This window comes from Prionailurus viverrinus, chromosome B2, assembly GCF_022837055.1.
Source record: "Prionailurus viverrinus isolate Anna chromosome B2, UM_Priviv_1.0, whole genome shotgun sequence".
Taxonomy (NCBI): domain Eukaryota; kingdom Metazoa; phylum Chordata; class Mammalia; order Carnivora; family Felidae; genus Prionailurus; species Prionailurus viverrinus.
The window spans coordinates 73,425,315-73,438,196 of record NC_062565.1 but is presented as its reverse complement, the minus strand read 5'-3'; the positions used below and the strand labels follow the sequence as shown (position 1 = coordinate 73,438,196).

Below are 12,882 nucleotides of genomic sequence, written 5' to 3'. Positions count from 1 at the left end.
TTTATTAGGTTTAATTGTTACCATTCCTCCAAATATTGACAGGAAACTGGGAAAATGGCTTATTGTCATTTTCACTCTGAATTTGGCAAATTATTTCAATTCTATTAGTAATATGTTTAAAGAATTAAAAACAAACAAATGAACAAACATGCTAGATTTAGAACATTTAATTTCCTATTGAAAAAATTTTTTTTTAATTTTAAACATGGTTTTTTAGAGAGACAGAAGAATATGAGCGGGGAGGGGCAGAGAGAGGAGACACAGAATCTGAAGCAGGTTCCAGGCTGTAAGCTATCAGCACAGAGCCCTACATGGGGCTCGAACTCATGAGCCATGAGATCATGACCTGAGTCAAAGTCAGACACTTAACATCTGACTGAGCCACCCAGGTGCCCCAAAAACATAGCTTTAATTCTTCTGTAAACAATGTATCTCTAATCTTTAAATCTTATATTAATTATTCCTACATAAAATAATATAAATGTATAAAACACAGAAATGCTTAAAGAGGAAAAAATAGCATATATATATTTTTTTTAACCTTTAGCATTTAGGTTTAGGTGCTTTTCTATTTGAGTGACAATCCTCCTTGGAGAAATAAAAACATAACCGAAACACAGTTGAGTGCAATTTCTACAAAACAGACATAAGAGCCATGGGAACTCTTAACTACAGATGGGATGCAGTTTTCAAATAATTACAAAATGAGGTTGCTCAATAATCCCAAACTCCTAAACACTCACACCACTAATTACAGATTCCAAGAGGAAGAGTGTTCATGGATCTTTTGGTAAGTCATTGCAATTTTCATGTTGACACAATTTCCCATACAATCAACCTAAAATACTCCAGGTTACCAATTTCGTTTCTTTTTTCTCCCCAGAACTCACCTGGGAGCTCTTATGTTGTACCTATTGGAATCCATTTATTTTGTCCCCTTCCTAGAACTTTGATCTGGGTACTATTGATTTTGATTCATTGGCTGGCAGTTTTAGACACTGATTGAACATTTATTTCAGGCTTGGATGACACACGTTAACACAAACTCTTCACCCATGAACCATTAAAACAGTCAGTAAAAGTTGAAAGATAAAAGAAAGATGGCGCTATGTTCTATTTGTAGTCTTCATTTCCTCTATTTGGCTAGCTTGTTCCTGGGTTGGTCAGGGTAGGATTCACTCCATTCAATGTCCTCTTTCACCTGGGACTTAAGAGCTGACACAAAAATTTACCAAGACTGTTAATAGAATTTACTATATTTAGAATTCTTTTTTTTTTTTTTTTTAATTTATTTTTGGGACAGAGAGAGACAGAGCATGAACGGGGGAGGGGCAGAGAGAGAGGGAGACACAGAATCGGAAGCAGGTTCCAGGCTCCGAGCCATCAGCCCAGAGCCTGACGCGGGGCTCGAACTCACGGACCACGAGATCGTGACCCGGCTGAAGTCGGACGCTTAACCGACTGCGCCACCCAGGCGCCCCACTATATTTAGAATTCTTAAACTACAGTTATTAATTTCAAAAGTTGCTTAGTAATTTTCACAAATTAAACTCATTATATATATATATATATATATATATATATATATATATATCCAACATGTGATTTATTGTTGTTTATTTCCATTCAGCTTTTCATGTTCCCTAGTGTCCTAGAGGAGTGCGTTGCTGTGTTAGCAATGTATACTTGGTGAATGTAGCATAGAAACTGGAAGAAATATGATTTAGTATCTTTGCTTTGGGATGAATTTTCTCAGTTGGATTCTGTTCTCAGAAAACTTTTGGAAGCACATTTAGTGGTGTGTAGTTTGAGGGAAACTGCACTGCACTAACTACTCAAAAAATAAGAATATCTTTATATCCTTGAAATTTGAGACCAACTTTTATTTGTAAGTCTATGTGTTTTTCCCTGTATTTTGGGCATCTCTTCATTCTCCAGAAACAGGAAAGTTCCTAACATGGGCTTTGACCTCTTTTCAAAACCATAGGGAGAGAAGCAGTCTTTTATAGTTCCTGTATACTGAGTCATACCATACCAAGTTCTGGTGCCAAAAATCTGTACTAGACTCACTTTCATTAACCAGTCTTTCCAAACAGATCATTGAAGGGCTCTTGGAATTATGATTTATGGTGTTTCATGCAGTGATACAAAAAATGCTGGACTGAGTTCAGAAACAAGGGTCAAATGATGACAATGAGAGCAAACAATTTCAGATTGTTTTAGTTGTAGCTGACTACCAGGAAGCTGGGAGAGAATGTGTATCTGGGAGAACTAAGCAGTCATATGGTCGTAACTAAGCCAGCCTTCTATGTATATATGTATGTTTGTATGTATCTATGTATGTTATGTTATGTATGTATGTATGTATGTATGTATGTTATGTATTCATTCACTCATTCTATGCATGTTATGTATTCATTCATTCATTCATTCATTCACGTGGAAGGACAACACTTGATTACTTGGAGAAAAGGCTAACATATTTCCATCTTCCTCCTAAAATGTTTAGTTATAAACACTGGGAAAGAGCTCCTTTTGGCCATTGATTTCCAAGGAGTGGTAAGACTCAATTTTGTGAGCTGATTAAAAGCACTAAATATTTGTGGTCAAGGATAGAGTGACCCTATGATGCTTCAGTACTGATGTTAGACTGCTCTATGCTTTTGCTGTCATATAGTGCAATACAGTTTTCATTCTCTTGTTTCCAAAATAATACAGTATTTCTGTATATCACTGCGCTGCCTTATTTCTTATCATTATTTGTCACTGTTTGGATCCTTCCTCATTTTTAGCTAATGTAGTCTTTAAGATTCATTAACAAGTGCTCACTTCAGCAGTACATATACCAAAATTGGAATAATTTAGAGAAGATTAGCATAGCCACCCTGTGCAAGAATGACATGCAAATTCTTGAAGTGTTCCATATTTAAAAAAAATCCTTGGGGGCACTTGGATGGATCATTGGGTTAAGCGCCTGACTTCCACTCAGGTCATGATCTCACAGTTAGTGAGTTTGAGCCCCGCACTGGGCTCTGTGCTGACAGCTCAGAGCCTGCAGCCTGCTTCAGATTCTGCGTCTCCTTCTCTCTCTGCCCAACTCCCGCTTATGTGCTCGCTCTCTCTCTCTCTCTCTCTCTCTCTCAAAAATGAACAAATGAACAAAGTTAAAAACAAACAAACAAACAAAAACCTTGGGGCACCTGGGTGGCTCAGTCTGTTGAACATCTGACTCTTGATTTTGGCTCAGGTCATGATCTCACAGTTCACGAGAACGAGCCCTGCATCAGGCTGTATGCTGACAGTGCAGAACCTGCTTGAGTTTCTCTCTCTCCCTCTCTCTCTGCCCCTCCTCCACTCATGCATGTGCTCTCTCTCTCTCTCTTTCTCAAGATAAACAAACATTTTTAAAAAAATTTTTTAACAAAAGTAAAGTAACATGTTGAAAGAGAAAAAGATAACGGTTCAACTCTTATTTGCCTAACAAAAGGGCCTTAGATCTTCTAGATGATCAAAAAATCTTAAATATTTTAAAAAACTCTTACATTACTGGTCTTTAAGTTGAAAAGGAAAAAAATATGTATCCATACTTTTATGAAATAAAGAGAAAATAGCCATTATATGCCCTGTTTCTTCTGTCCAGTTTCTGACAGCATGATTCACATTCTTCAGTTAGCACCTCTCTCCCATTCTACTTCAGGCAGATTTTTCACAGGCTTTTCTCTTATCTAAGCCTGTCTAAGAAACTTACCTTTATTTCTGTTATTTTATCTAATTTGGGACATAAGAAGGGTCAGAAACAAACAAAAAGAGCTGCCAAAGACATAATAGAAACTTTTGTTCTTTTCCTGATTTGGAACAGTCCTACCCACTAAAAGTAATATAAATTAAAATGCAATGAGTCATCCTTTTCCATCATTTGCATGAGTACCACACCTGTTGTCCACCTTTGCAAGAAAGGTCACTTGCTGAAAATGATGATTCATGCCTCCCACCCCTCTTCAAGGACTTTCTAGCTGTCTATGCTCATCAATAACATGCATAAAATTAATTCCACCTGGCACTAGCTCTAGAAATCACTAGACCTCTGCCTCTGACCAAGGATCTTCTTATCTGACTTAAACTCTCCTAGTAACTTAGGCATGTGATGCTGACCCAAAGTACCCTGGAAGGAGCCTTGGAATTCCATATGTGTAAAGCAAGCCACATTTGATTTGTTAGCAATAGAATAGGCAACCATCATGCAGCATCTATCATTCTCTGTCAAAATAAAGTGAATTTCTTCTATTATTTTTTTTTTATTTTTTTTTTTCAACGTTTATTTATTTTTGGGACAGAGAGAGACAGAGCATGAATGGGGGAGGGGCAGAGAGAGAGGGAGACACAGAATCGGAAACAGGCTCCAGGCTCTGAGCCATCAGCCCAGACCCTGACGCGGGGCTCGAACTCACGGACTGCGAGATCGTGACCTGGCTGAAGTCGGATGCTTAACCGACTGCGCCACCCAGGCACCCCTATTATTGTTTAATAGTAGTTAATAGTGTCATGAAATTTAGATTTTTTTTTTTTAATTTTTTTTTTCAACGTTTATTTATTTTTGGGACAGAGAGAGACAGAGCATGAACGGGGGAGGGGCAGAGAGAGCGGGAGACACAGAATCGGAAACAGGCTCCAGGCTCTGAGCCATCAGCCCAGAGCCCGACGCGGGGCTCGAACTCCGGGACCGCGAGATCGTGACCTGGCTGAAGTCGGACTCCTAACCGACTGCGCCACCCAGGCGCCCCGAAATTTAGATTTTTAATTTGTTTCTTTGAAAACCATTAAAAATGTGGAGAAATAACAATAGTTATCATGCATCACATGGCTGGCCACTACTGTGTTAGGCGCTTTAATTAGTGGTCTTCTTTGACCTCACCCAAAGAGATAAATGCTACAGTCTCCTTTTTTTTTTTTTTTTCTTCCAGAGGTAAACCTGATGTTTAGAGATTAAATAATTTATCATCATGCAGTTACTAAGAACTGGAGGAGTAACTTGAATCAAAGACTTTTATTCTCCAAAGTCTGTGTTCCTTCCCACTTTGCTCAAGAAACAATTATACTAATTCTAAATCTGCTTAACAGAATTTGTGATAATTTAATCAGGCCAGCCATGCACCTTTGTACTCTGAGGATAAATCTGTTAATTCAACAAATATTTACAGTGAGAGTTATGTACCAGTTGATTAATTTTTTTTATAAGTTCTTCAAATATTTGTCAATTTTATTAATTTGGAACCTGTTTTGGAAGATAATACTCATTTCCCAAGTGGAAATCAAAGACAGTGATTTCATCTATTGCCAATTGTAGAACATTGAGCCCATTAGAAATGTTTAATATACTGTTTCTTCTTTGAGTCCTGAGTTTGAATATGAAGTATATTTCTCTTTGAAGAAGACTTTTAAAATATTGTAATTCCAAATTGTCACCAAAAGATAAAGTCTACTATTGAAATATTTTGAAACTTAACTAAACACTTAGATTTTATAATAGTTTCAAAACAAAATAAATGGATGTCTGGCTTGAAAATCCTCTAAGCAGACAAAACCATTTAAACCATGTAAGCAAAACTAAAACCATGTAAGCAAAACATGTAAACAAAACTAGTTAAAGTCATGAACATAAGCAAAATTTAATTTACTTTTATAAATATATTGCTCTGATAATCATAAAAGAAACTTAGGCCATATTTCTAAGATGCTGTAAGATAATCACTTTTAACCAATCCTCTGCTGTCTAGAAACCCATGTTGTAATAACTGATCCTAATTTTCACTCTGTAAGCCATCCTGCAATGTCAGACCTCTGAGCTTTAATACACATTGGTTTGAAGACTCCTGGTTTTTATTTTTATTTTATTTTTTAATTTAATTTTTTATTTTTTTAAATTTACATCCAAATTAGTTAGCATATAGTGCAACAATGATTTCACGAGTAGATTCCTTAATTTCCCTTACCCATTTAGCCTATCCCCCCTCCCACAAGCCCTCCAGCAACCCTCAGTTTGTTCTCCATATTTATGAGTCTCTTCTGTTTTGTCCGCCTCCCTGTTTTTATATTATTTTTGTTTCCCTTCCCTTATGTTTATCTGTTTTGTCTCTTAAAGTCCTCATATGAGTGAAGTCATATGATTTTTGTCTTTCTCTGACTGACTAATTTCACTTAGCATAATACCCTCCAGTTCCATCCATGTAGTTGCAAATGGCAAGATTTCATTCTTTTTGATTGCCGAGTAAGACTCCATTTTATATATATACCACATCTTCTTTATCCATTCATCCATCAGTGGACATTTGGGCTTTTTCCATACTTTGGCTATTGTTGATAGTGCTGCTATAAACATGGGGGTGCATGTGTCCCTTCAAAACAGCACACCTGTATCCCATGGATAAATGCCTAGTAGTCATGAAGACTCCTGGTTTTTAAAATGTTATGTGCACAATAAACTCTTACTAAATATCATTTTACTGATCTGTTTTTAATTTTTACTATTTTTTGATTTTGACAGTTTCTGGTGTCAAAAGTGGGATCAAAACGATGACCCCTTCAGTGACTCTGAGGCTGATGAACAACAATGTGTGGGTACCCATGGAGTTCAATGCACTCACTATTTTATTGCAAATTGCAGAGTGAGAAGGTAAGTTTCTGGGATGTATGTTTTTATATGAAGAACATTCATGGAATGTAGGGTGTATTTTAGTTAAAGAAAAAAGGGAGCAATTCTGTCCTAAAATAAAATGACTGGTTGTTCCAAATAAGAAAGAGAAAAATAATAAGATAAAACCTACACGGATATAGGAAATTGCAGAGGTTTTGAGTAAAAGAAATTTTATGTTGTGTGGTCAAATGTGGCTAAAATTAAATAGATTAATTTACAAGGGCTTTTTAAATGAAATTAATAATGTACTGATACAAAATGAGTTTAATTTCTATCTCTAAAAGTCACAGAATTTCTTAGATTATTGTTCTGCTTTTAATAAAAGATAATAAAAGATTTTTATTTACCTATAATGTGATATTCCCAAGAAACAAAGATTCTACATCTCATCCAAAAATACCCTGTTCTTCACATTGTCTTTATTAGGTCTTTGAAAACTTAGAAAAATTAATCATTTCTAGTATTTAAAAAGCTAAGTTTTTGTTTTTGTTTTTTAAATGTTTATTTATTCTGAGAGAAATAGAGATAGAGTGTGTGTGAGCACGGAGGAGCAGAGAGTTAGAGGGAGAGAGAAAGAATCCCAAGCAAGTTCTGTGAGCCCCAACACAGGGCTCAGTCTCATAAACTGTGAGGTGATGACCTGTGCCAAAATCAAGAGTCGGATGCTTAACAGGAGCCACCTAGGTGCCCCTAATTTTTTTTTTTAATGCCTACGAAACTTCCTGGATTTGCCTTCGATATCTTTTTTCAATTTGGTTTCATGGATAATTAAATTTTATTTCACAGTGATTTGTCATACTTTTTGATAAGTATTTTACCTATTTTGAGTTTTTTTTTGAGTACAGTTGACACACAGTGTTGTATTAGCTTCATGTGTACAACATAGTGAATCCACAAGTGTATCTATTATGCTATGCTCACCACAAGTGTAGCTGCCATCTGCCACCATACAATACTATTACAGTATCATTGACTATATTCCTTATGGTTTGCCTTTTAATCCCATGGCTTATTCCACAACTAGAAGCCCATATCTCCCACCCCCCTTCACCCATTTTGCCCATGCCCCCACCCCTCCTCCCCTCTGACAACTATTCTCATACACTGTTGGTGGGAATATAGACTGATATAGCCACAGTGGAAAGCAATGTGGAGGGCCCTCAAAAAATTGAAAACAGAACTACCATATGATCCAATAATCTCATCACTGGGTATTTACTCAAAGAGAAAGAAAACCTAAATTGAAAAGATATATGCACCCTTATGTTTATTACAGCATTGTTTACAATAGCCAAGATATGGAAGCAACCTAAGTATCCACCAATAGATAAATGGAAAGGAAGATGTGATATATATGTATACACACACACACACACACGCATATATATATATATATATATATATATATATATGAATATTGTGCAACCATGAAAAAGGATGAGTTTATGCCATTTGTGACAACATGGATAAATCTAGGGGGTTTTATGCTAAGTGAAATAAGTCAGACCAAGAAAGACAAATACCGTATGATTTCACTCATATGTGGAATTAAAAAAAAATGAATAAACAAACAAAAAGCAGAATTTGACCTATAAATACAGAGAACAAAGTGACATCAGCCCTAGAAACATTTTTCTATATATGTCTCCTAAGGCAAGGAAAACAAGAGCATCTTTTGAAATTTTTGACAAATTTCCACAAATCGAATTCTAAGTGAAGTCTTTTTGACCTTAAACTAACTGTGGAATATTCTAGAGGCTTACTGCAAGATCCCAAAGATTTGCTCTGTCTCCTTATAGAAAGAGAAATATTGATTTATTTAGGCTTATTTGACATGTTAAATTGCGTAGAAAACATCATCAAATAATAAGCAATGTTTAAGCTTCTCAGGTTATATTTATATGGACATATATTAGTAATATATGCTGTGTCTTGGTATAAATCTATCAGTCGTGATTCCAGTTATTGTTTTTAAATATTGTATATCATAAAAATAATCAAGTTTACTTGTCAGTTGCATAATATTTTTAGTGAACTGTCACCACATCTTTAGCCATGGCTATCATTAAGACTTATCCCTCAGACGGCTATTGGTTTACTCTGATTTCTTCTAAGGAAGCACTGACATTCAACTATAGGAAAAAAATGCTATCCCTTCAGAAATATTTATGGAAAAGATCTTGAAAGTTGCTCTAGAATACAGGTTTCTAATAACATGAAAATCGTAACACTGAACTGAGTAAGAATTTCTAGAACTCTAATGGAAAAATTGATTCATAGAATTGCTAACTCAATATCAAGAAAAGCAAAAATTAACTATGTGGGACTAAATGAACTGATGACTATGATTATAATTTTTATGGCTTTGAAAGATTGCTTGTACTTTAATGTTTTGTTTTCCAGATTTAAAGAATTCCCCTTTCTCCTTTTTTTAAGCTCTCTATAACTTACAGCAATTTGGTTTAGTATTCCTTTGCAAAATAAAGGTTGAAACATGTATCTTTTTTTTCCCTATCTAATCCTTCCAGAGTTCAGAAACTCTTATTAAATATTATTATTTTTATGACAATATAGGTATTTCCTGAAGTTCAAATATAATCTATTCACTGTGTCACAGGACACAATTGGGCAAGTCCTTAGTTTGGCTCCTCAGCCTAAAGAGACTTTTAAAGGTTTGATCTGAGATTCATTATTACCTGACAATTGTAAAGACCAAAGGTTGGCTTTATGGATCCAATAAAGTGTCTTGGATATTACCAGAGCTTTGAATGGAATACCATGTTGAGAATATGAATAGAATCACTATTCTTGCCACACTTATGTAAATAATTAGGCCACATTTAATGACACTACACTTACTTTACAAACAAACTAGTTGCACTGTTATCTTTGATAAAAATGAGATGACTATAAAAAGATTGTTTCAGTAGAAAACTGTACTATCTCCCTTTTCAGATTCTAGTTCTGTTCACTGTCTTTGAGGTTTTGTTATCTCCCTGTTAACCTTAGAGAAATCCTTATAGCAGATCATGTATGGACACCCTTCATGCTTGTTGCTGTAGGGGCAACTTGAGTGTTCACCAGAACACCCAATGACATCATCAAAGACAGTCAGACTGCAAACCAGGAAACTCCATCAGATTGAAGCTGCCATCTTTACTCCACCATCTAAAGATGCCTTGACATCAAATCTAGACATTTTCTCAACTGGCTGCTCTTCACACTCAGAGTTTATATTTTGCTCCAATTATTAACCTTTTTTTTCCCCTTTTGTTTTCATAGAAATTTATCTTATTAAATTACCTGATTGCCCGTATAATACAGAGGCTTGGTTTCAGTGGAAGCTCAGGGGCGCCTGGGTGGCTCAGTAGGTTGGGTGTCCGACTTCGGCTTGGGTCATGATCTCACGGTCCGTGAGTTCAAGCCCCATGTCGGGCTCTGTGCTGACTGCTCAGAGCCTGGAGCCTGTTTCAGATTCTGTGTCTCCCTGTCTCTCTGATCCTCCCCTGTTCATGCTCTGTCTCTCTGTCTCAAAAATAAATAAACGTTAAAAAAAAAAATTTAAGTGGAAGCTCACTTGCAATACCACTTCCTGAAATAGAACATCATGTTCATTCTGTCCTAAGCAATCATGTGTACATGTGAATGCCAATACATCATGTGCTATGTAAAGAACTCAGGAAAAAAAATGAAATCCAATTACACATTTTCTCAAAAAATGTAGGTTGACCTAGAAGTGTGAAATCCGAATCTGATTGTAACCCATTTGATATACTTCAATCTTGTCTCCTGAGAATCTCTGCTCTGGGGAATTTTTTAATTCCTGGCTGTTATTATCTTCATAGTTATTGTATCAATTATCTCCGTTGTGCATTGCATCCTCTCAAGGTTTTTAAATGCCTTTTAGTAGCCAATCACATATCAAATTATATCTACCAGGATTAGACAGTTTGCAAAACTCAGTGATCCAACCACACGTCTGCGATGATGATGGCAACTGTTAGTAACAGCCATTACATGACTATCCATTCTAATGATTGCATCACCAGTGGTACCCAAGAGCAACACTACACTAGTTGGTCACACCCTCAGCTTGCTGTGACAATGACAAAATTAGGGAATTGGTAAAATAACAGTGTACTGGATACTATAGGAAAAAAAAAGAAAAATTATATACAAGATCTTGTCTAAATACTTCCATATTAAATATCTTCTCTGAGTGGGTTGACAAAACCCTCAACCACAACAAATACAAAACCAAACTTAGCATGCTCTTTATAGCACACTCCATCACTACTTATTACATTCCTTCCACATCCAACCAAATATATCTTCCACTAATATCTCCCATTTTTCTCACGGGTAAAAAACATCCATTATGTCATACTAACCAAAAAACTGCAAAGTCATTCTCTGCTCTATCAGCTCCCTCACCCTCTTCTCTAATCAGACATCAAGAACCTTAAGTTCTGCTTCTGATTATCTCTTCTTCTCTCTATCCCCTTGTCATCTTCCACTTGGACTTAACTGAGATAGGCTTCTATCCAACTTTTCCATCAGTCTCTTTTTTTCCCCTTCTCCATGTACTGTAGTCTCAAAGCTATTACTAAAATTCAAATCATATTATGTCCCTTTCTGGGTAAAAATCCTGTTACTCCTCAATGCCAAACAAAGAATAAAGTATTTTAAATTTTAGGGAAATACATTCACATTTATTCCATTTACTTATCTATCTTGCTATCTAATCTTTCTATTTTAATCATACATGTTTTTTCCCCATGAACTTGTCTTGTGGTATGTTATATTTTTCTTCAAGTATTTGTTTGGAGCCATATTTTCTGGAATTAATTTTATGAGACATACAAAACAATTGGATTTATTTCCATAAGATAGAGACAAGATCCGAATATGATTTGTGAAAGTGAATATGGTAACAATTTGAAAAATGAAACGAAGAAGAGGAGAAATGGCTACAGTAGGTGGTTACTGCAATGGTGATAAGGATCTGAGCCTGGGGAATAGAATAAGAAAAGAGATGCAATGAGGTAGTGTGTGTGATAAGATTATATATGAATATGCCTGAGCTGTTATGAATCATCTTATGAGGATGGTTTCTTGGCATAACACTCACAGTGGACAACTGAAGGGACAGAAAGAACAAAGAGTCTTTTAGAATTTTCTTAAAAGTTATGTGAGGACTTAGTAGAGAAGTGAAAAGTAAATAGAAGACTACTATACAAGTAAATGAGAACCACTTGTATTTAACATAGGAGTTGTATAATATCACTAAAATATTAGAATATCTTTTGGTCACTAGATATTTAAACCATCTCCTGATTTACTTTTAGAGTATTGTTTTGTTAGAAAACATTATATAAAATTTTTAGGAATGAGTAAAATCTGAAGTTAAGAGTTGTAGTTTTTTTTTTCTTTCTACTTTGAAGTCGTGTTTTATGCTGAGCACTGTATGCAGCCCTGTAGAAATAAATAAACACAAGATAATCCCTACCCTCAAAGGAAATTATAAACTTGTTGAGAGTTTAAAACAAGCAAAGCAAAAATCTAGAATTTAGTCAATTAAGTAAAAAAAAATTAGGCCCCAAACACTTTCCTCTCAAAAGTGTATAACCAAAGCATGAAAAAAAGGATATTTAATTTGTTTTGCTTAATTTATTGGTTACCTACTAGAACCAGAAGCCCCCTAAACACTAAACAAAAAGAAAGTATTCATGGGAAATACTCAGCATGCAAAAACATGCCTGCCAAGAAACCAAACAACCCACACATAGCCAATAAAAGTGAAGACTCTTACTTCATACTCTAAATGCCCCAGATTGAAACTGTGTCAGTGAGAGAACATTTCACAGCTGTAGGAGCTCTTTTTAGAGAGATTTTTCTGCCAGTGTCAAAGTTCTGTAACACATAAATTATTACTTAGAGAATCACACCCAAACTTCTTAACTAATAAAGGGAATGAACAGAAATTTTAAAGTTATTTTAAATTTCAAGGGAAGAAGATGCTCTGTTGAGCAAGCAACTATTTTGTAGCCCTTAGCATTGTTTAAAGATCACCTTCAGAGCTACAGTCAGGGTCCATAGTGTCTAACTAGAAAGATTAAAATCTAAGAAATCTTAAAAAAATACATAAATAAATAATAAAAACAAAATCTAGCAAATCTTTTTATTTAATG

The 12,882-nt window shown here is 35.4% G+C and overlaps 1 non-coding gene across 1 annotated transcript; it reads left to right on the top strand.

Moving 5' to 3' along the window:
* Positions 1–2,821: 2,821 nt before the first annotated feature.
* On the top strand, positions 2,822–2,930 carry LOC125166881 (U6 spliceosomal RNA). Its single transcript, XR_007152589.1, has one exon. It is a non-coding gene; the product is annotated as a U6 spliceosomal RNA (small nuclear RNA).
* The last annotated feature ends 9,952 nt before the right edge of the window (positions 2,931–12,882 follow it).